This window comes from Haematobia irritans, chromosome 1 (genome assembly GCF_050003625.1).
Source record: "Haematobia irritans isolate KBUSLIRL chromosome 1, ASM5000362v1, whole genome shotgun sequence".
Taxonomy (NCBI): Eukaryota; Metazoa; Arthropoda; class Insecta; order Diptera; family Muscidae; genus Haematobia; species Haematobia irritans.
In genome coordinates, this window is record NC_134397.1 from 105954973 (window position 1) to 105978404 (window position 23432).

Below are 23432 nucleotides of genomic sequence, written 5' to 3' on the forward strand. Positions count from 1 at the left end.
GTAACTGCCTGACCGGCCTCATTTTGGAATAAAAACGGCCCGATGATGCCGCCAGCCCATAAACCGCACCAAACAGTCACTCTTTGTGGGTGCATTGGTTTTTTGACAATCACTCTTGGATTCTCATTCGCCCAAATACGGCAATTCTGTTTATTGACGAATCCACTGAGGTGAAAATGTGCCTCATCACTGAAGATAATTTTCTTCGAAAATTTTCATAATAAGTCTGGATAACTTTAACTCGTTGTTGGATTGTGGGTCTCTCCATGGTTCAAATTGAGTAAGTCTGAAATAGAGAAATGTCAAATAAAATTCGGAAAAAAACTTGGCTTTTAGGTTTGGTTCACATTCAACATCGGCCCTTACAATTTAACCACCCTTTATATGTAATCATTTCGTGACATTTTGCTATGTTGTCAATACATTTCGATGAAATAAACGCGAAAAAGTCCCAAAATGGCTGTTTTTTTCCTTCAAAATATTGTTACGTTTTTATATTTAGGCGTTTTTAATTACCCGACAATTAAAACACAGTTCTTTTGAATTACGACAATCTACAATTTATTTACTTTGACTTCACACTTTACAATTCGTTCACACTGAAGTTATTCGTTTGACGCTTTAATTAAGACTGACTCGTTAGCAGCATGCGAGCGCTTTTATATATGACGGTGTGGCAATACGAGAACATTCCGGTAGCACCACAATATTCTGGCAACGCCAGAACATTCTTAGACAATGCTAGAAGGATCTATGACCATTAAGTTATTCGTCTGGTGGCTGCCAAACACATACACACTCACATAGATATATGCTCGCATTACTACAACAACAATGACAATAGACAATGAAATGAGAATGCAGAATAACAAAGCAAAGGGGTTGCTATTCTATGAGAGAGTAAGAACTAACATTTCGGTAAGCAAACAAAAGAACATAAAAGAAATTCAGGAAAATACTAGAAAATGAATAGATGATTCCAACAAGTGATAGCGAAATTTTATCGTTACAATTTGAAATTTTAAATTAACGGAAACTAATTTAAATAAACTTATATCTATAATTATCAAATTCGTAACACTGCCTCCCGCTTAAGCCTGTTCGTCCCGAACAGGCACAGAACCTGTTCCGTAAGGAGCCAATCTTTCCAGATGTACAACTTTCATCTTTGATCTAGGGCTGTCGTCCTTCTGAATCCGGTATACAACGTCATTGATCTTCTTGATGACTTTGTATGGGCCTTCCCACTGTGTTTGCAGTTTAGGACACAATCCTTTCTTTCGTTGCGGGTTAAATAGCAGAACCAATTCTTCTTCTTGGAAGCCCTCAGTATTTACAGCACGATCGTATCTCGCCTTCATTCTGTTGCTGACCATTTTTATTTTGTTGCGCACTGATTCGTGAACTTCACCGAAAGTGTTTGGGATGCCGTTTCTGTTTTCTTCCATGGCGAGCTCATTAGGTTTAGCGCCGAATATCAGATCTCTAGGCAACTTCAACTCAGTTCCGAATAGAACATTGGCCGGTGTTCGAGAGGTGGAATCATGAATGGCAGATCTATACGACAGCAAAAACTTTGGTATATGCTCGTCCCAGTCCCTCTGGCCGTTGTCCACTACTTTTCGAAGATGTTCCTCCAGAGTGCGATTAAACCTTTCTACCATGCCATCGGATTGTGGATGTAATGGCGTAGTCCTCGTTTTCTTGATACCAAGGGATTCACACATCTCTTTGAATATGGCCGATTCAAAATTTCTTCCCTGGTCTGAGTGAATTTCGGACGGCACACCGTAGCGACATATCCAGTTTTTGTTGACCACATCCACAATCGTTTTTGCCTCTTGGTTTGGAATTGCATACACCTCCGGCCATTTGCTGAAGTAATCCATGACCACAAGGACATAACGGTTTCCAGAATCACTTACTGGGAAAGGACCTGCCACGTCCATTGCTATTCTTTCAAACGGGGCTCCTGGTCTATATTCTTGCATAGGACCTCGACTTTTCCTTGTTGGACCTTTCGCCTTCATGCACTTCTCGCAATTGGCTATCCATTCAGCAATTGATTTCTGGCATCCAACCCAGTAGAATCGTTGCTTCACTTTCTCGGCTGTTTTGGTTATTCCCAGATGACCTCCACTGGGACCATTATGGAACTCCGCCAAAACGTCTCTTATTTTGGAATCCGGTACGATGATCAAATTTCGGCTGCTCTTGCCATCTTCGCTTTCCCATTTACGTTGCAGGGATCCATTGACTAGAACTAAACTATCCCATTGAGCCCAGTATGATTTCATAAGTGGACTTTCGGCTGCTATGTCTTTCTTACTGGGCTTCTTGTTCTCTTCCTTTGCCGAAATAATTTTGTTCAAAATGGGATCTTTGCGCTGTTCTGTTGGCCAGTCCACTCCAGATTCGATGTGTAACAGCCGAATATCAACAATCTCCTCCTTATGTTCAGCTTTCGAGCAGTGCTTGCATTCTATACTGCAAGGTCGACGTGACAAAGCGTCAGCGTTACCGTGTTTTCCACCTTTTCTATGCTCGATACTGATATCATAGCTTTGGAGCCTCTCGATCCAACGTGCCAGTTGAGCTTCCGGATTCTTGAATTGGAGCAACCATCGTAGAGCTGAGTGATCAGTCCTGAGCAAGAAGTGTTGTCCATACAAATATTTATGATAATGTTTTACACCCTCTATGACGGCTAGCAGCTCTCGTCGCGTTACACAGTAGTTCTTTTCGGGCTTGGACAACGTTCGGCTGAAATAGATGACCTTCTCCTTGCCGTCTATCTGTTGGGATAGCACACCTCCAATACCATGCGCGCTAGCATCTGTATCCAAAACAAATTTTTCGCCCGGAATAGGATACGCTAGAACAGGAGCTGAACATAAAAGTTCTTTTAAATGTTGGAATGAATCCTCCTGTTCGTCGCTCCACTGGAACTTCTGACCTTTTTGCGTCAATTTATGGAGACTAGCGGCGATGCTGGCGAAGTTTGGGACGAATCGTCGGTAATATGTACATAACCCAAGGAAACTTCTTAATTCGTGGAGATTTCGGGGTCGTGGCCAATCTCTGACAGCTTGGATTTTGTCTTCATCGGTGGATATGCCCTCTGCAGTCACATGATGACCCAGGTATTTAACTTCCCGCTGGAAAAGGGAGCATTTCTTTGCGTTAAGGCGTAGACCAGCGGCTGACAATTGCTGGATAACGTCTTTCAAGTTCTTAAGGTGCTCGTCAAATGTTTTGCCCATCACTATGATGTCGTCCAAGTATATCAAGCACGACTTCCAGTGCAACCCCTTCAGTACCCGCTCCATCAATCTTTCGAAGGTAGCCGGAGCGTTGCAGAGCCCGAACGGCATTACATTGAATTGCCAGAGACCACCATTAACGCCAAAAGCCGTCTTTTCCTTGTCTTTCTCGGCGATCTCTACTTGCCAATATCCACTCTGCAAATCAAGCGTAGAAAACCATGTTGTTCCGGCTAGTGTGTCCAACGTGTCATCAATGCGTGGAAGCGGATAACTGTCCTTTTTGGTGACATCATTCAGTTTTCTGTAATCCACGCAGAATCGGGTACTTCCATCTTTCTTTTTGACCAGCACAACTGGGGAACACCAAGGACTTGATGATGGCTCGATCACTCCACTCTCCGCCATTTCCTTTATGAGCTTTTGAACTTCGTCTCTTTTTGCCAGGGGAACACTTCGTGGTGCCTGTTTTATGGGCCTTTCTTCTGCGGTTTTAATTTCATGTTTCACTACAGATGTTCTTCCTTGATTTCCCTTTTCAGAAGCAAAAGCAGAGGCGTTTTTCCACAACAATTGCTTGGCTTTATTTCTCTCTGACGGCGATAGATGACGTGTCCAAGCCTCGAAATACCCTTCTAGATGTTTTCTCACTGCTCCATGTGTCTTTGATGAGGTGCCTTCCAAATTGACTATTGCCTCGGCTGGTGTACATTTTCCAATATCAGAAAATTTTACGATTTGCTCATGATTGTCAGACAAGTTCAAGACACGAACTGGTATTAGTCTCTCTTCGTTCGTTGTTACCAGGGCACTTGCTATCAAGATGTTGTTGCTTTTGTTTTCTGCTGGTTCAACAACCCACAATTGGCCGACTTCACAATCTCCATTCATAGAAACCCATATAATTGCTTCGGCATTCGGTGGTATAGACTCTGACTGGCTCGTTGTCAAACGTCTGACAGGTGTATTCCCGTCGTATCCCACGTTTACCGTTATTTCGGCATCGCACCATGTCATTACACGACGCTTCATATCCAAATTGAGACCAAAAGCAATCATGAAATCCGCTCCAATTATAACTTCGTCTACTATATCTGCCACAATGAAATCATAAGTAACGGATTTGTTAGCAATAGTTAATTTTACGGTGACCTTTCCATATACGGTTGCGGGTTCCCCTGTAGCCATGCGTAGCTTGACTCCAATCAGTGGTGTAACTTTTCCTTTTACTAAATCAGATCTAATGATAGACTTTGATGCACCAGTATCCAACGTCAAAGTACGCTTGTCGCCATTAATAACACCCGCAATAGTTAAATTGTTATTTTTCTGTTGAACTATTGCTATGGAGATGGTGGGGCCATCGACTGTGGGAGCCAGCTCTTGCCCCGCTGAACTAGCTCGATTTAGTTTAAAGGTGACTCACTTGACTGTGGGGTCACCTTCTTATGGCTATTGTTTAATGGAGATGGTGATGTGGAACTTGACCGTTTGCGTCGTGCTTTGCATTCTCGAGCTAGATGTCCCGGCTTATCACAGTTATAGCATTTGATCCGGGATTTATTTGCCTCTTGCTTCATTTCTTGCATTGCCTGCTTAACGGCTTCTTTCACTGAATCAATCACGGAATTTGATTCGTCATTCTCGGTCTCCACCTTACGTACTTTGTGAATTTGAGGACGTGCTAGTACCCTCGCTGTCTCTTGTGTAAGGGCAAATGTTACAGTTTCCACAAATGTAGCTTTTTGTGACGCATATGTTGCACATTTTATATCTGGGTCTCGAATGCCATTCACAAAGGTCTCAATTTTGATGCGGTCCACAAGTGGGTGACTCTCTCCTGGGTATGCCAACAGCACCAACCGCTCAACTTCTGTTGCAAAATCTTGTAGAGTCTCATTTGATTTCTGGACCCTTCCTCTTAATTCCATTCTGAAGATGTCTTGCTTATGTTCTCCACCGTACTTGCGTTGTAGCGCAGCTATTACTTCCTTATAGTTATTTCTGGAAGAAGTTGGGATACTTTGTACTACATCGGCAGCATTACCCTTCAATGCCAACAGAAGTTCAATTGCTCTGTCGTTGTCATTCCACATGTTTCTGGATGCCACCGTCTCAAATTGGAATTTGAAAACATCAAATGAAGATGAACCATCAAAAACAGGAGTTTTGATTTTTGGGCCCTCGATTACGCGCAGTGGACCACCTTTCATTTCTAGTTCTGACATTTTTTTCTCAAGGTGTAGAAATTTTTCATCGTGAACCACAAATTTCTTATCCAATTCCACAATTTGACTTTCAATGTGGTCTACGCGTTTCTCCATACCTTCCGAAAGTTGTTGTAACTTTTCATTAAGAATTCTAGAATTTTCGTCAAATTTCTCCACCAAAAGAAGAGAATTTTCTTCCATCATTTTTCTAGAATTTTCTTGCATTTTTAGAGCGTTTTCTTCCAGCAATTTTCTAGAATTTTCTTCCATTTTTAGAGAATTTGCTTCCAGTTTTCTAGAATTCTCTTCCATCATTTTGCTCAAAACATTGAGCATTGAGGTGTAATCCACAACACTCGAAGCCACAGATGGAGTTTCTACACTGCTTGTATTGACGAGTATTGATTCATCAATGTCTTCCTTATAATCAAACTCATGCGTCGCAATGTCCATATTACGCCGTTCAAACTCTTCCAGTAGACGCTTTTGAAGCTGGGCCTTATTGCCTGTTGTCGGCAGCTCCAGTTTGCTCAATTCCTTTTTTAAGTCTTCCACACGAAGCTCATTAAACTTCATTGTAGATTTTTTTTTCGTTATCCCACTTCTGACACCAATTGTTACGTTTTTATATTTAGGCGTTTTTAATTACCCGACAATTAAAACACAGTTCTTTTGAATAACGACAATCTACAATTTATTTACTTTGACTTCACACTTTACAATTCGTTCACACTGAAGTTATTCGTTTGACGCTTTAATTAAGACTGACCCGTTAGCAGCATGCGAGCGCTTTTATATATGACGGTGTGGCAATACGAGAACATTCCGGTAGCACCACAATATTCTGGCAACGCCAGAACATTCTTAGACAATGCTAGAAGGATCTATGACCATTAAGTTATTCGTCTGGTGGCTGCCAAACACATACACACTCACATAGATATATGCTCGCATTACTACAACAACAATGACAATAGACAATGAAATGAGAATGCAGAATAACAAAGCAAAGGGGTTGCTATTCTATGAGAGAGTAAGAACTAACATTTCGGTAAGCAAACAAAAGAACATAAAAGAAATTCAGGAAAATACTAGAAAATGAATAGATGATTCCAACAAGTGATAGCGAAATTTTATCGTTACAATTTGAAATTTTAAATTAACGGAAACTAATTTAAATAAACTTATATCTATAATTATCAAATTCGTAACAATATATTGTCAACACTATAGGTTAGGTTAGGTTATGTGGCAGCCCGATGTATCAGGCTCACTTAGACTATTCAGTCCATTGTCATACCACAGTGGTGAACTTCTCTCTTATCACTGAGTGCTGCCCGATTCCATGTTAAGCTCAATGACAAGGGACCTACTTTTTATAGCCGAGTCCGAACGGCGTTCCACATTCCAGTGAAACCTCTTAGAGAAGCTTTGAAACCCTCAGAAATGTCACCAGCATTACTGAGGTGGGATAATCCACCGCTGAAAAACTTTTTGGTGTTCGGTCGTAGCAGAAATCGAACCCACAACCTTGTGTGTGCAGGGCGGGCATGCTAACCATTGCACCATTGTGGCTCCCAAGTCAACACTATAATTTTTCAACGCGAAACAATGATTGAGGGGTACTTTTTTTTGCACCAACAAGCAGAGTACCGGCCTTTAAGCCATATTAATATTTATACCATTAAAGTATTGATGTATGAACTGTGTGATATTACCAAATAATACCAAAATTGTATTGGGTTTAATACAAGACCGGTATTTATTGCTGGAATACATATTTAGTTTAATAAAACAAGGCCGGTACTCTGTTCGGTTTTCGCGTTGAAACTCCATACAAACCCAAAAAATGCGAAAAACTAGCAAAATTTTTTTTCCATTTTTGGTACTTTGTTTTTTTTCGAGTTGAAAAACTGACGTAACTTGCGTAGTCAGTTTTTCATAACATGGCGCCATTTGCAATGTGAATTAAGGAATAATTTATTTATTAAACTGATTTTTGTGAATTTATAACACAAAAGTGGATCTGATTATTATTTAAAAATGTAATCTGATCGATTGATAAAACAAAGTATAACATGGGGTTGTATTTCCATAATAAACTAGCAACCAAAATCCCTACTATATGGTAGAATATAAATAATGTATATAACATGAAATTTAAACACAAATGCTAACAAAATAAAAGCTTTATTTCGTGAATTATATTTTACAATCGTTTCATTTGTACTGGGCATCGGGATAATAAACACAAAACATAATTTAAACAAAAGGAGGCACTGCAATTGATGTTCCAAAACAAGCATTAGCACTTCAACCAACATGTATATCACCGAGGTAGCAATGAATGGAATCACAAGAATTAATTGCTATGTTCCAAAAAATAATATGCAGCATTGTAAAATTAGTTTTTTAATTCCAAAGATATTTGTAAAATAATTTCGCCTGCTTCTTCTTTTTCAAATTAATTATTTTGTATGCGTGTGTGTGTAAATCGAGCCACTAGTTTCGTATGTATATGTAATCACTTCGTGACAGTCTGCGATGTCGTCAATACATTTCGACGAAATAAACAAAAAAAAGTCCCAAAATGGCTGTTTTTCCCCCTCAAAATATATTGTCAACACTATCATTTTTAAACGCGAAACAATGATTGAGTGGACCTTTTTCGCACCAACAAACAGAGTACCGGCCTTTATGCCGAAATAAATTCGTACAAACATATCTCTTTTCCTATGCCACTGTCAAATCATCGATTTGAGTGCAGTTGATTGGGTTTATTTTGGGCGTGCTTTCCATTTTGTTTCCCATTCGTTTTGTTTTGTTATAGTTGGTTTTGTTCTTTAAGCATTGTTGTTGTATTTTTTATTTCAGCTTAAAACCATGCATTGACTAAACTACCAACAACAGAGGAAAAGAATACCGACGAGTTTTGTATGTCGTATACGATTGTTTTCGACGTGGTGGGGATTCTCAGAAGCGCCGCCAAATTCAAAAAATTTTGAAAGGGTAGTTGCGTATGTTTATGTAATCATTTTGTTACATTTTGCTATGGTGTCAACAACATTTCAATGAAATAAGCTGAGTACTATGTTCAGTTTTCAAAACCAGCTTATTTTCATATATATATATATATATATATATATATATATATATATATATATATATATATATATATATATATATATATATATATATATATATATATATATATATATATATATATATATATATATATATATATATATATATATATATATATATATATATATATATATATATATATATATATATATATATATATATATATATATTTATAAAAGTTTCAAAATATCTGTTTTTTCCTTTAAGGCCGGTACTCTATTTGTTCGAAAAAAGTTCCCCTCAGTCATTGTTTCGCGTTGAAAAATGATAGGGTTGACAATATATTTTGAAGGAAAAAACAGCCATTTTGGAACTTTTTCGCGTTTATTTCATCGAAATGTATTGACAACATCGCAAAATGTCACAAAATGATTACACAAACGCATACATAATAATTGATTTGAAAAAGAAGAAGCATGACCATTTATTTTACATTTGGATTTTTAAAACTAATTTTACAATGCTGCATTTTATTTTTTGTAACATATCAATTAATTCTTGTGATTCCACATGTTGGTTGAAGTGCTAATGTTTGTTTTGCCACATTAATTACTGTGCCTCCTTTTGTTTACATTTTGTTTTGTGTTTATTATACCGATGTCCAGTACAAATGAAACGATGTAAAATGTAATTTACCAAATAAAGTTTTTATTTTGTTAACATTTGTGTTTAAATATCATGTTTTATACATTACTTATATTCTACCATATAGTAGCGAGCGGTTAGATGTTGGTTGCTAGTTTATTGCGGAAATACCCTGCCAACATTTATCGAATTTGGGGCGCTTCTGACAATCCCCACTACGTCGAAAACAGTCGTATACGATATCCACAACTCCTTGGAAAAGCGCCGTCCCTATTGAGAAGTTGTACCACGCCAAGTTACTACAAATAAGTATTGCATGAGTGCCATTATTAGGTGCCCTTCTGGATACATTTAGAAGGACGCCAATAAGAGCCCCTTCAAACAATCAGACAAAGTGCATTTTAAGATAGTTGTAAAAGAATCATTGTGGTCAAGTAAAACACGATTGTTTAGATGTTTATTAATTTTATTAAACATAAATATTACATAAATAATAAATATAACATAAATATAACATAAATATAACATAATATAACATCATAAATATAACATTTATACGACTATCACATCACACATAACATATTTTTATGCATTAATAAAAGATTGATGATGAGTTACATGTTGTAGCGTCTATCATCCAGTGCTTTTATTCCCAATGGAGGCAGCGTGTCTGGAAAAATATTTGAAAAACTATCACTTTATTCCATTTAGAAAATTGTTCACAAATATACCTTTCACAATTTTAAGCAAAATAACTATGTTTTCAGCACTTCATTATCATTTTTATTTAAATAAATTATAAGAAGCTAGTTGTGCTTGGTGTTTCACAAAATATAAAATGGCTCTTGTAACAATAGTGATGGCAAAATACTTTCATGTACATTTCAAACTTTTTCATACGCTTTCCCCATCACAGTTGGCGATTGTTGCAGTGTAACTTACGAGTCTGTGGTAGAGATGAGGATGAAATGGAACTTTGAAATGCTGACAGGGTAGTGGCTCGATTTGCACACAAAAACATACATAATAATTCATTTGAAAAAGAAGAAGCATGACCTTTATCTTTCGCTCTATCCATTTATTTAAAAATTTAAGTGCCAGGTGGAAATACTATTTTTCTTTTAAACGTTGAACAATGGACGGTTACACAAATTTGAATTTGAAATCTAAACTAAAACGGACGGACGGACATTCTAGAAAAGAATAACACAACTTTGTTGGAATTTGGTTACACGCGCGAATTGCCTTTGCAAACCAGATGTAATTGGTTTGCTGGGCTGCCCTCCCTCTTCATTGTCCCATATGACCACCCTGTTACCAGAATCCCCCTTACAGTGGCTCGCAGCACTTCTCTCACAGTAGCTACATTCCCGAACCTTTCAAAAAAAAATCAACACATTGTGTTTCAAATGTAAATCAATTCACATTTCATACATATATTCGAGTGGAAAAAATATAAAATTATTTAAAAAAAGGTATGTATAAAAAGGTAACGCATAGGTGAGTATATAAGGTAGTGGTAAATAAATAAAGTAAGTAAGTATATAAAGTAATTCTAAGGTAAGTATATAAGTTTTTGAAATAGATAAACACAATGAGATGGTAAGTATTCGAGGAGAAATAACCTAACCAAAATTTATTTATTGCTTTAATTTACTTCTACTCTTTTTAAGTTTTGTGATCAAATTTTCATGTTTACGTTAGTTCAGTTGTGCTTTGCTATTTTTTATTTTTTAATTATGATTATTTTTCCTCTCACAACAACAAATTTACTCGGTAATAATTCATAATTTATAATTCAGATTTTCTCTTCTTCTTTTACGATTTCTAATTATTTTTAGTTTCTTTCTTTTCGATTTTCTAATTTTATATTACTATTATTTTTTTTAAATAATATTCAAAGCCGGTTTAATAATTTTCTTGAAATATTTAGTTTGATTTTTGAATGAATTGAATTTTAAGAATTTTTGTTGATTTTTCTCAGCAAACAATTAATTTCAATTTCAAGAAATAATGAATGATTCTTGGTCAAAAAAATTACACACATTTAATGAGAACTTAATATCAGTCAAAACTTTTCAAGTAAGGTAACTTCGTTTTTCTTTGTTAAATACAAAATAGTTGAACTTCTCTTTTTGAATTTCTCTTCGAACTTAATAATTGACGTCAAACACGTTTTTTATAGGCTACCATGAGTCTAATTGATTTTGTAACTACCAATTTAGACTTTATTACTTTATAATTTAGTTTCTGCGGCCATTATTAGCCTGTGCACCGAAACCAGAGATGGATTTCGTCCACCAAGAAAATTTTGCTTAACTCTTGTTCCTACTGGGTACTTGTAGTCACTCAGCTGTCTGGGATCACTTTTAATTACACCAGTCTACCATATGGAGGTGCAGTATTGCCAACCTCGGGATAATTGTGGTGCATCTATTGACGTACAGGTGTCTCGGGTCTCATTTGCACATCACCAGTAGATGCATCCGATGACCAAACTCATACTGGAACTGCATTACCACAAAATCCCGAGTTCCTCAATATCACACAAAAAAAATAATTTCGGTTTCACCAAACAAAAACTGCATAAGGTTTCTCTCTTTAGCTAACCGTGAGTACAAAACAACAAAAAAACCATATGTCCAAAATTCACAAAAGCTCTCTCGTTACAAAAATGGGCCCGATCACTGGCAGTTCACTATTGGCAATGAGCCAAACGTTTTTGCATTGTCATGACAATGTCATCGATCGGTCACGGTGTCCTTTAACAAGGTCATGTCCAGTTCTGTCAAATTTAGTAAAACAAAAAGGGTTCATTTGCTCCTTTCCATAGGCACTCATAAAAATGTCAAAAGACACTAGATGGCGCTAGTAATTTAGAAAAGCATTCCATGATATTACAGTACCGGTAGTAAACACTCAACAGAAACTATATCTTGATTATCCGATCATATATCATCCCACGATCAGTAACACACAAAAACAGTACCTGTCGTTCAATGTCCGAGCGTCACATCCCATTCATTCAAAATCGTTCGTTTACAATTCGTTCACACTATGTGTTTAAATGTCGACAGCCACCTTGTAAGTGTGTAAATATAACCATAGCGATAGGCGGTAGGCGAACACTTATTTACGTGTATTTCTTATGGGAAGCCCAAAATCCGCGACGGAATACCGTGACGGAATACCGTGTCGCTAAATTAAAACTTATTCTAACTCCTTGGCGAAAACTGGTATAGTGTTGCCATCGCTTAACAATTTTTTTAACTCACCACTAGGAATTGCTGTTGCCTGGACACGTGTAGATTATTTTTTTCTTGAAATAACTCAACAAATAACAAGCCATTGTATGTTTTTATTCAACTTCATTGTTTAATATTGTCAAAGCATGATGTATTGACAACAAAACCACTAGGAAACGTGAAAAAGGGAATTATTCGTCGTCAAGCTTATTGTATTTGCCGTTGCGGCAAAAATGTTTCGCCTACCGCCTATCGCTATGGTTATATTTACACACTAACCCCTGTCTTATAAAAACCATTAGTCTGACGCTTGCCGAACATATCCCAATAAACACAAACGTTTGAAAAATGCTAAATTTCAACAATTTTTCAAACATTTTTTCAAAGGATTAGGGTAATATTCAAGTTGAGAAATTGTTGAGAAAATCGCGTTCTCAACAAAAAAACAGACATTGCCCTCAACAGTGAAATTCAACACATTAGCAATAATATCTCAAGTGTTATCCTCAAATTGAAATGCATCGCTACTCAATAATTTGTCAAACAATTTTCGATGGGAGTCAAATTCAAAATTAACATCGTTGCAAATACTTTTCAACCTAAATTTGTATGAATGATTTCCCACTTCAAATTGAAAGTCAAAACCAAAATTCTATGAATTTTGTATAATTTATTCATTTTTATCAAAATAAAATATATAATAATACACTACACTACATAATACACTACAATACCAATTGATAAATAATAATGTTATTAAACATATCAACAAATAAGAACAAAAAAAAAACAAACAACAAAACTTTAAATATCTTAAACATTATTAGTAAACACTTTTGGATTGATAATTCGATTTCCTTCCTTTTGGTGTCATAAAACAGCATTAAAATTTATTAACATGCGGGCAATTTGAAATTAGGAACGTACTGGACCGCGTGTTAGAATTGATTTCCAGCAGAAGGAATTCACAAAATATCCATTTAAACTGACAAAAGCATATGAATTAAACTGACGATGTGATGCACATTTTCATCCAGAAGTTGTTGATTTCAACAATTTATTGTTTTTAACAATTTTAATTAGTTGCACTTATATTGTTTCTGGAAAAATTTTCTTGTCGATAAGCCACTCATTTTTCATTGGTCATTCATGTTCATGTTTGCAAGAATGTAGAATCCAAAGATTTTAGTTTTCTGCAAAGAGATTTAAATTTAGTGACTTCTCTAAAGTGTTGATTTAATTTTTCATATTGACGTACAAATTATTATAAACTATTTGAAGCAGTTCCAGTTAATTGTCCACCATTTTTTCATCGGTCAGCTTTTTAATGTTTTCAAAAACGTAGAATCCATAATTTTAGTTTTCTGCAAAGAGATATACATTTAGTGACTTCCTTAAAGTTTTATTTCATTTATTATTTTCACTTACCTATTTTTATTTGGTTATTTGTCTAAATTTTTCCATTTTTTTTTTTATTTCTTCCAATTGACCACGAACTTCGTTGCACAAATAAGTATTGAAAACCACATGGTTTTTTCGTTGCATTCTGGGGTTCAAACTGTTGCAGTATACTGGTAATGATGTAAATCGAGCCTGTATAATTGCTAAAAACGAGCTTAACTTGTTTCTGCTTCCTTCAATGTGCAATGCAGACACTGTCGTTGCCAGTTTAGAAATGGCCAATTGCAAATATTGGGTATCTTCGGTCTATATGGGACATGACAGGGAGATGCCTCCATGTGCAGTTAAGACCTTAGTGGAGGAGTCACTGAAAACAAAGACGAAACTCATTATGGCATGCGATGCGAATGCACATCATAGTATATGGGGAAGTAGTGATACTAATGCAAGGGAGAGTCGCTAATAGAGTTTATTTTGCGTACTAATCTGGTAGTTTGCAACAAGGGATATGCCCCAACCTTTGTCACTAAAAACAGGCAAGAGCTTTTGGACATCACCTTGGCCTCGCAAGAACTGAATGAAATGATATCTGAGTGGCAGGTTTGAAGTGAACATAGCTTCTCAGATCATCGTTACATCAGTTTCAAATTTGATGTTCATACCACCAAGACCATATTTCCGCCAAATGTTAGGAAAGCTGACTGGAATAGTTATAGGGATTCGTTCAATATGATGATACCGGAAATACCAGAGACAAATATGAGAAATGTGCAAGATAACGAACACGCAGTGGAGCGCATTACTAAGGCCTTCAACATCTCACTGAAAGCTGCATGCCCTGGAGGGAAGCCAAGGGGGGGAAATCGACCACCATGGTGGTCTACGGAATTAAGTAATATGAGGAAATCGTGCAGAAAGCTCTTTAACAAGGCAAAGTCCACCAGAGCCCCTGCGGTCTGGGACGCTTACAAGAAGAATCTGAGAGGATACAAGCGAGAACTGAGAAAGGCTCAGCATAACTCTTGGAATGATTACTGCAGCAGTATTGAGAATACGTCCGAGGCTTCCAGACTACGGAAGGTTCTAGCATCCACCAACTCCGCTCCAGGTTTCATTAAAACATCGGAGGGCAATTGGACAACGTCCAGTGAGGAGACGCTGGAGGTACTATTGGACACACATTTTCCTGGAAATCAGACGGTTGAACCATGTACTGGCGGAAATTGTATCGGAAACTAGAATAAGATGGGCGCTAAATAGCTTTGGACCATTCAAATCCCCCGGACCTGATGGAATTACTCCGGCGGAGTTACAAGCAGTAACTGAAAAATTATCCCCTGGTTGTCGGCGATATATAAAGGATGTATCAACTTGTCATATATCCCAGGAAAGTGGAGGGAAACAAAAGTCGTTTTCATACCAAAAGCGGGAAAAGCCTCTCACTCGAGGGCGAAGGATTTCCGACCATTCCTACTTAAGACTCTGGAGACGATGATAGATATTTATCTTAAGGGCTGTTTTCTTTTTGCACTGGATACAACATTTGTATGGGCTATCCAGTACATCATTGCACTGGTGTTCTATCCAGAACATCTCATCAGTGCAAGTCGCGCCGATCTTGCCAGATTGTGTTTTGATAAAGTGACGCTTCATCGATTCACAATAGCACTTTATTGTGAATAATTTATCGAAAAACATGTAATTCAAAGTGGTATAGTGTCATAAATAATCGCAGCAGTAAATATTTATTACTAATTGGAGCATTTCATACATTAAAAATGCAAGATTTCACTTCTTTTCTGTGATTGTTTTTAAACAGCTGATGACAGTGTTGCATATTTTTGGAGATGTCCTGGATAAACGAGTACTCTGTTTTCTTTTAGTCCTTCACGACTTAGGGTATCCAGTGCTAAAAGAAAACAGCCCTTTAGAACTAGCATCGATTCAAGTTTGTTCTCGAAATGACAGCATGCATACTCGAAGGGCAGGTCTACTGAGACCGCACTACATGAACTAGTCAGCTTTATTGAAAGCTCACTATCTGTCAAAGGATACACAATCATGGCGTTTCTAGACATCGAAGGGGCGTTCAATAATGTCCATCCGAGCTCGATATTAAATGGACTGACACCTCTGAATGTTGATCCATGTATATTCAGGCTGTTAGACGAACTGCTAATGAATAGACGTATTTCAGCCACACTAGAACAAGCAAACATACAAAGGTATGTGAACAGAGGCACTCCCCAAGGAGGAGTTCTATCACCTCTTCTTTAGAATGTTGCTATAAATAATGTTCTGGTTACTGTAGAAAAGGAAAGGATAAAAGTGGTGGCATACGAAGATGATGTGGCTCTGGCAGTCAGGGGAAAATTCCCATCCACAATCAGAGATATTATTCAGAGGGCCCTCCGGATGACTGAGAAATGGGCGAAAGACAATGGTCTTGGGGTAAATCCAGCAAAGACAGAATTAGTCATGAAATTCCCTTTGGTGAGTGTGCAAAATACTTTGGCGTTATTTTGGACAGGAAGCTGAACTTTAAGCTTAATATTGAAGAAAGGGCGAGAAAAGCAACGGTAGCTTTGTACTCGTGCAAAAAGGCAATAGGAAAAAAGTGGGGACTAAAACCAAAAATTGTGCATTGGCTATACACGGCAGTGGTTAGACCTATAATGCTATATGGTGTTGTAGTCTGGTGGCCGGCACTTCAGAAACCAACTTGTTTAGATAAAGTTCAGCGTATGGCGTGTTTGTGTATTTCAGGCGCATTCAGCAAGACAGGAACAAATTCCCTTAATGTCATGCTGCATCTATTGCCTTTAGACATTTTGGCCAAACCGTCAACTGCAACAACGGCTGTGCGGTTGCGCGAGCTATCGCTGTGGTCGGAAAAAAGTTACGGTCACAGTTCGGTCCTCAAAATAATGCCAGATTGTGCACACAGACCCCGGGGAATAAAGAATATATATTTTCTACACTGATGGCTCCAAATTGGATGGACAAATGGGGTACGGAGTATATTCTAATGATCTGGAACTTCGAATACCGAAAAGATTACATAATCACTGTAGGGTTTTTCAGGCTGAAATATTAGCACTAAGAGAGGTGGCGAATTGGCTGAGAAGTAATGTTCCAAAAACTGTGGGCATTAATATATACTCAGACAGTCAACCTGCAATAAAATCCTTGGACTCTGTGTTCCTCAACTCGAAAACGGCCATCGACTGCCGCAAATCTCTCAATGAGATGGCTGAGCAGTACAATATTCACCTAATATGGGTGCCTGGCCATAGGAACATACCGGGGAACTGCGAAGCGAATGAGTTGGCAAGGCTAGGGACTACCTTACATATTCCAGGGGAACTAGAATTTGTTGGTATGCCCCTGGCTACCTGCAAGATCATGCTGCGTGAGAAGGCTGTTATGATGGCAAATGTTGGGAGAATTGCAAGGGCTGTAACGACACCAAGCAAATATGGTCCCATTTAAACTTAAACCGCACACTAGATATGCTACACCCAAAGAAATTTGTTAGTAGGGACAGCAGAAAAGTCTGTCAAACCAGCAGAAAGTCTGCTGAACTATTGCTGCTATTTTTTAAGCTCGATTACACTCAAACATATTTTAGATCGGCTGAAACAAATATTAATGTCAACTTAGGAGCTATCCTAACATAATTAAAACAATATTTTATGAATATCTATAGTATTTGCCCAAAAATCTGAATATTTATCAAATTGAGAAATAACAGCAAACAAAATGTTTGCTGATCGTATTTAGGAGCTTGTAAGTATATTACAGGGCAAAAATATACCAAAAACTACTTTTGGTTCTTAATTATGCTTTGGAGAAAATTTATAACGTAAAAATTGTATAATTTGCCGTTCGTTGGGCCCTGAAGTACAAAAATATAACAGCAGACATCGACTGCTGTTTTTAGCAGACTTTTTTCTATAAGTGTAGTGTTCTCGAGACGTCGGATATCACTCCTGATATCTGCTATAACGGGTCGCTGCCTGATAGGCGATTTTGCAAAAACTATTGGCGAGAAGTATAATGACTATTGTATGAGCTGTCATGATGCGGAGGAAAAATAATCAATTAAACACTTCTTGTGTGAGTGTCCTGCATTTGGTGTAAAGCGCAAGCAACTTTTAGGAGCATATAGCTTCAGATTACTGGCGGATCTGGAAAACGTTAACTTAAGCAGTCTGCTAATGTTTTTGGAACAATCAGGTTGGTTCAACAAAGAAAAATAATCAAGAAGGTTCAGCGGTTAAAACTAGAAGTGCCCATATGTAATAGGTACTTTTAGTTAATGTGGTATCACAATGGACTGAATAGTCTAAGTGAGCCTGATTCTTAATCGGGCTGCCACTTTAACCTAACCTAACCTAACACGGAGTTGTATTTCCGTAATAAACTAGCAACCAACATCTAACAGCTCGCTACTACATACATAAATAATGTATAAAAAATGAAATTTAAACACAAATGTTAACAAAATAAAAGCTTTATTTGGTGTATTATATTTTACAATCGTTTCATTTTTACTGGGCATCGGGATAATAAGCACAAAATAAAATGTTAACAAAAGGAGCACAGCAATTGATGTTGCAACAAAAGCATTAGCACTTCAACCAACATCCCAATAAACACAGGATGAGCGTTTTTCAAATGCAACAACTTTTCAGTTTGAGGGTAAATGTATTGTTACGAATTTGATAATTATAGATATAAGTTTATTTAAATTAGTTTCCGTTAATTTAAAATTGTAACGATAAAATTTCGCTATCTATTCATTTTCTAGTATTTTCCTGAATTTCTTTTATGTTCTTTTGTTTGCTTATCGAAATGTTAGTTCTTACTCTCTCATAGAATAGCAACTCCTTTGCTTTGTTATTTTGCATTCTCATTTCATCTCATTGTCTATTGTCATTATTGTTGTTGTTGTAGTAATGCGAGCATATATCTATGTGAGTGTGTATGTGTTTGGCAGCCACCAGATGAACAACTTAATGGTCGTAGATCCTTCTAGCATTGTTGCAGAATATTCCCAATAAACACAGGATGAGCGTTTTTCAAATGCAACACCTCTTCAGTTTGAGGGTAAATATAATTTTCAACATAAATTGAACTTGACTTGAAAAAGCTCATCTTCAATACATCTTCAAGTTGTTTGCGAATTACAACCAATTTGGCAAAATGTTGACGAAAACTTTGAAAATGTGTTGAAGATAATTGGAGAAAACTTTGACAAAACACAACCCTGAAATGCAACGAAAAAACCACATGGTTTTCAATACTACTTTGGACAACAAAGTTCGTAGAAGAAATACAAAAATGTGGAAAGTTTTTAATAATCAATTGAAATTGCTTATAATAATTGGTAAGTAAAACTAAAACACGAAATGAAAACTTTAAGGAAGTCACTAAACTCAAATCTCTTTGCAGAAGACTAAAATATTTGGATGCTGGTTCTTGGACACATTAAGAGGCTGGCCGATGAACAATGGTAGTGGCTTATCGAGAAGAGAAAGTTTCCATAAATCAAAGTGCAACCAAACAAACTTGGTATTTATGCTTTTCCATATCAACAACTACTGGATGATAATTCGCATCACATCGATTCTAGAAAAATGAAGAAAATTCTAGAAAATTGCTGAAAGAAAATGCCCTACAAATGGAAGCAAGTTCAAGAAAATTGAAAGAAAAATTCGACGAAAATTCAAGAATTCTCAATGAAAAACTACAACAAATTTCTGAAGGCATGGAAAAACGTGTGGACCATATAGAAAATCAAATTGTGGAATTGGATAAGAAAGTTATTTCTGTGGATGAGAAAATTATGGTTCATGATGAGAAGTTTCTGCACATCGAGAAAAAAATGTCAGAGCTGGAAATTAAAAGTGGTCCAGTGCGCGTCATCGAGGGCTCAAAAATCAAAACTCCTGTTTTCGATGGCTCAACGTCTTTTGATGTCTTCAAATTCCAATTCGAAATGGTTGCTTGTAGAAATTTGTGGAATGACGATGATAAAGCAATTGAACTTCTATTGGCATTAAAGGGCAATGCTGCTGATGTGATACAAAGCATTCCCGCTGCTTCTAGAAATAACTATAATGAAGTAATAGCGGCCCTTCAACGCAAGTATGGTGGAGAGCACAAGCAGGACATCTTCAGAATGGAATTGAGAGGAAGAATCCAGAAGTCGAATGAAACCCTACAAGATTTCGCAACAGAAGTTGAGCGGCTAGTGCTTTTGGCATACCCTGGAGAGAATCATCCTCTTATAGATCGTATCAAGATTGAGCCTTTTGTGAATGGCATTCGAGACCCTGAGATAAAATGTGCAACATATGCCGCACAAAAAGCTACATTCACAGAAACAGTAACATTTGCACTTGTACAAGAGACTGCGAGATTGCTGGCACGGCCTCAAATTCACAAAGTACGCAGAGTAGAGACCGAGTGTGAAGAATCGAAATCGGTCATTGAATTGGTAAAAGAGGCTCTAAAGCAGATAATGCAAGACCTAGAATAAAATGCTATATCTGTGATAAGGCTGGACATCTTTCCCGGGAATGTAAAGCGTGGCGTAAAACGTCGGGGTCAATCTCGCCATCTCCATTAAACAATAATCAGAAGAAGGCGACCACAAAGCCAAGCGACTCAAATTCAAATTTTGCGGATAATAGAAAAGGTGGCAAACAAGTTATTGATCAAGCCTTGACACGACGGCATTGCAATGTAGAAAGCAGACGCTACTCGAAGGCTGAACCAAAGGAGACAGTTGTAAATGTCAGGCAGTTACACATCGAATCTGGCACAGACTGGTCAACAGAGCAACGTAAAGATCCCATTCTGAGAAAAATTATTTCGGCAGTACAAGAAAATAAGAAACCCAGCAAGAAAGACATCGCAGCCGAAAGTCCACTTATGAAAGCATACTGGGCTCAATGGGATAGTTTAGTTCTAGTCAATGGATCCCTGCAACGTAAATGGGAAAGCGAAGATGGCAAGAGCAGCCGAAATTTGATCATCGTTCTAGATTCCAAAATAAGAGACGTTTTGGCGGAGTTCCATAATGGTCCCAATGGTCATCTGGGAATAACCAAAACCAAAACCGCCGATAAAGTGAAGCAACGATTCTACTGGGTTGGATGCCATAAATCAATTGCTGAATGGGTAGACAATTGCGAGAAGTGCATGAAGGCGAAAGGTCCAACAAGGAAAAGTCGAGGTCCTATGCAAGAGCCCCGTTTGAAAGAATAGCAATGGACGTGGCAGGCCCTTTCCCAGTAAGTGATACTGGAAACCGTTATGTCCTTGTGGTCATGGATTACTTCAGCAAATGGCCGGAGGTGTATGCAATTCCAAACCAAGAGGCAAAAACGATTGTGGATGTGGTCAACAAAAACTGGATATGTCGCTACGGTGTGCCGTCCGAGATCCACTCAGACCAGGGAAGAAATTTTGAATCGGCCATATTCAAAGAGATGTGTGAATCCCTTGGTATCAAGAAAACGAGGACTACAACATTACATCCAAAATCTGATGGTATGTTAGAAAGGTTTAATCGCACTCTGGAGGAACATCTTCGAAAAGTAGTGGACAACGGCCAGAGGGACTGGGACGAGCATATACCAAATTTTTTGCTGTCGTATAGATCTGCCATTCATGATTCCACCTTTCGAACACCGGCCAATGTTCTATTCGGAACTGAGTTGAAGTTGCCTGGAGATGTGATATTCGGCGCTAAACCTAATGAGCTCGCCATGGAAGAAAACAGAAAAGACATCCCAAACACTTTCGGTGAAGTTCACGAATCAGTGCGCAACAAAATAAAAATGGTCAGCAACAGAATGAAGGCGAGATACGATCGTGCTGTAAATACTGAGGGCTTCTGCTATTTAACCCGCAACGAAAGAAAGGATTGTGTCCTAAACTGCAAACACAGTGGGAAGGCCATCACAAAGTCATCAAGAAGATCAATGATGTTGTATACCGGATTCAGAAGGACGACAGCCCTAGATCAAAGATGAAAGTTGTACATCTGGAACGATTGGCTCCTTACGGAACAGGTTCTGTACCTGTTCGGGACGAACAGGCTTAAGCGGAAGGCAGTGTTACGAATTTGATAATTATAGATATAAGTTTATTTAAATTAGTTTCCGTTAATTTAAAATTTCAAATTGTAACGATAAAATTTCGCTATCACTTATTGGAATCATCTATTCATTTTCTAGTATTTTCCTGAATTTCTTTTATGTTCTTTTGTTTGCTTATCGAAATGTTAGTTCTTACTCTCTCATAGAATAGCAACAACTTTGCTTTGTTATTTTGCATTCTCATTTCATCTCATTGTCTATTGTCATTATTGTTGTTGTTGTAGTAATGCGAGCATATATCTATGTGAGTGTGTATGTGTTTGGCAGCCACCAGATGAACAACTTAATGGTCGTAGATCCTTCTAGCATTGTCTATGAATGTTCTGGCGTTGCCAGGATATTGTAGTGCTACCAGAATGTTCTCGTATTGCCACACCGTCATATATAAAAGCGCTCGCATGCTGCTAACGAGTCAGTCTTAATTAAAGCGTCAAACGAATAACTTCAGTGTGAACGAATTGTAAAGTATGAAGTCATAATAAATAAATTGTAGATTGTCGTTATTTAAAAGAACTGTGTTTTAATTGTCGGGTAATTAAAAACGCCTACATATAAAAACGTAACGGTATTTTTCAACATAAATTCAACTTGACTTGAAAACAGCTCATCTTCAATACATCTTCAAATTGTTTGCGAAAAAAAAAATTAAATAAAATTTTAAGGAAGTCACTAAATGTATATCTCTTTGCAGAAAATTAAAATTATGGATTCTTCGTTCTTGAAAACATTAAAAAGCTGCCCGATGAAAAAATGATGGACAATTAACTGGAACTACTTCAAATAGTTTAATTGGTAAGTCAATATGAAAAATTAAATCAACATTTTGGAGAAGTCACTAAACTTAAATCTCTTTGCAGAAAACTAAAATCTTTGGATTCTTGCAAACATGAAGAAGCTGACCGATGAAGAATGAGTGGCTTATCGACAAGAAAAAAAGAAATATTTCAAAGAGCAACCAATTAAAATTATTAAAAATTTGATATTATTCCATATCATTAACTTCCGGATGAAAATGTGGATCCCATTGTCAGTTTAATTTACATCATATTTTCAGCTTAAAATGGATATTATGTGAATTCCAATTCCAATAGGAAGGAAATCGAATTATCTATGCAAAAGTGTCTATAAATAATGTTTAAGATATTTAAAGTTTTGTTCTTATTTGTTGATATGTTAAATGAGATATTTACTTGTCAATTAGTATTGTAGTGTATTATGTAGTGTAGTGTATTATAATATATTTAATTTTGACGAAAATAAATATATTATACAAAATTCGTAGAATTTTGGCTTTGACTTTCAATTAGAAGTGGGAACTGTGTTTTGATTGTCGGGTAATTAAAAACGCCTAAATCTAAAAACGTAACAATTGGTGTCGGAAGTGAAATAACGAAACAAAAATCTACAATG

General features: G+C 37.1%; 2 long non-coding RNA genes across 2 annotated transcripts; both read left to right on the forward strand.

Annotated features, from left to right (window-relative positions):
• The first annotated feature begins 18904 nt into the window (after positions 1–18904).
• LOC142240899 (uncharacterized) lies at positions 18905–19474 on the forward strand. Its single transcript, XR_012723429.1, has 3 exons — positions 18905–18960; positions 19027–19240; positions 19306–19474. It is a non-coding gene; the product is annotated as an uncharacterized LOC142240899 (long non-coding RNA).
• Positions 19475–22450: 2976 nt separating this feature from the next.
• On the forward strand, positions 22451–23135 carry LOC142240905 (uncharacterized). Its single transcript, XR_012723430.1, has 3 exons — positions 22451–22553; positions 22714–22814; positions 22880–23135. It is a non-coding gene; the product is annotated as an uncharacterized LOC142240905 (long non-coding RNA).
• The last annotated feature ends 297 nt before the right edge of the window (positions 23136–23432 follow it).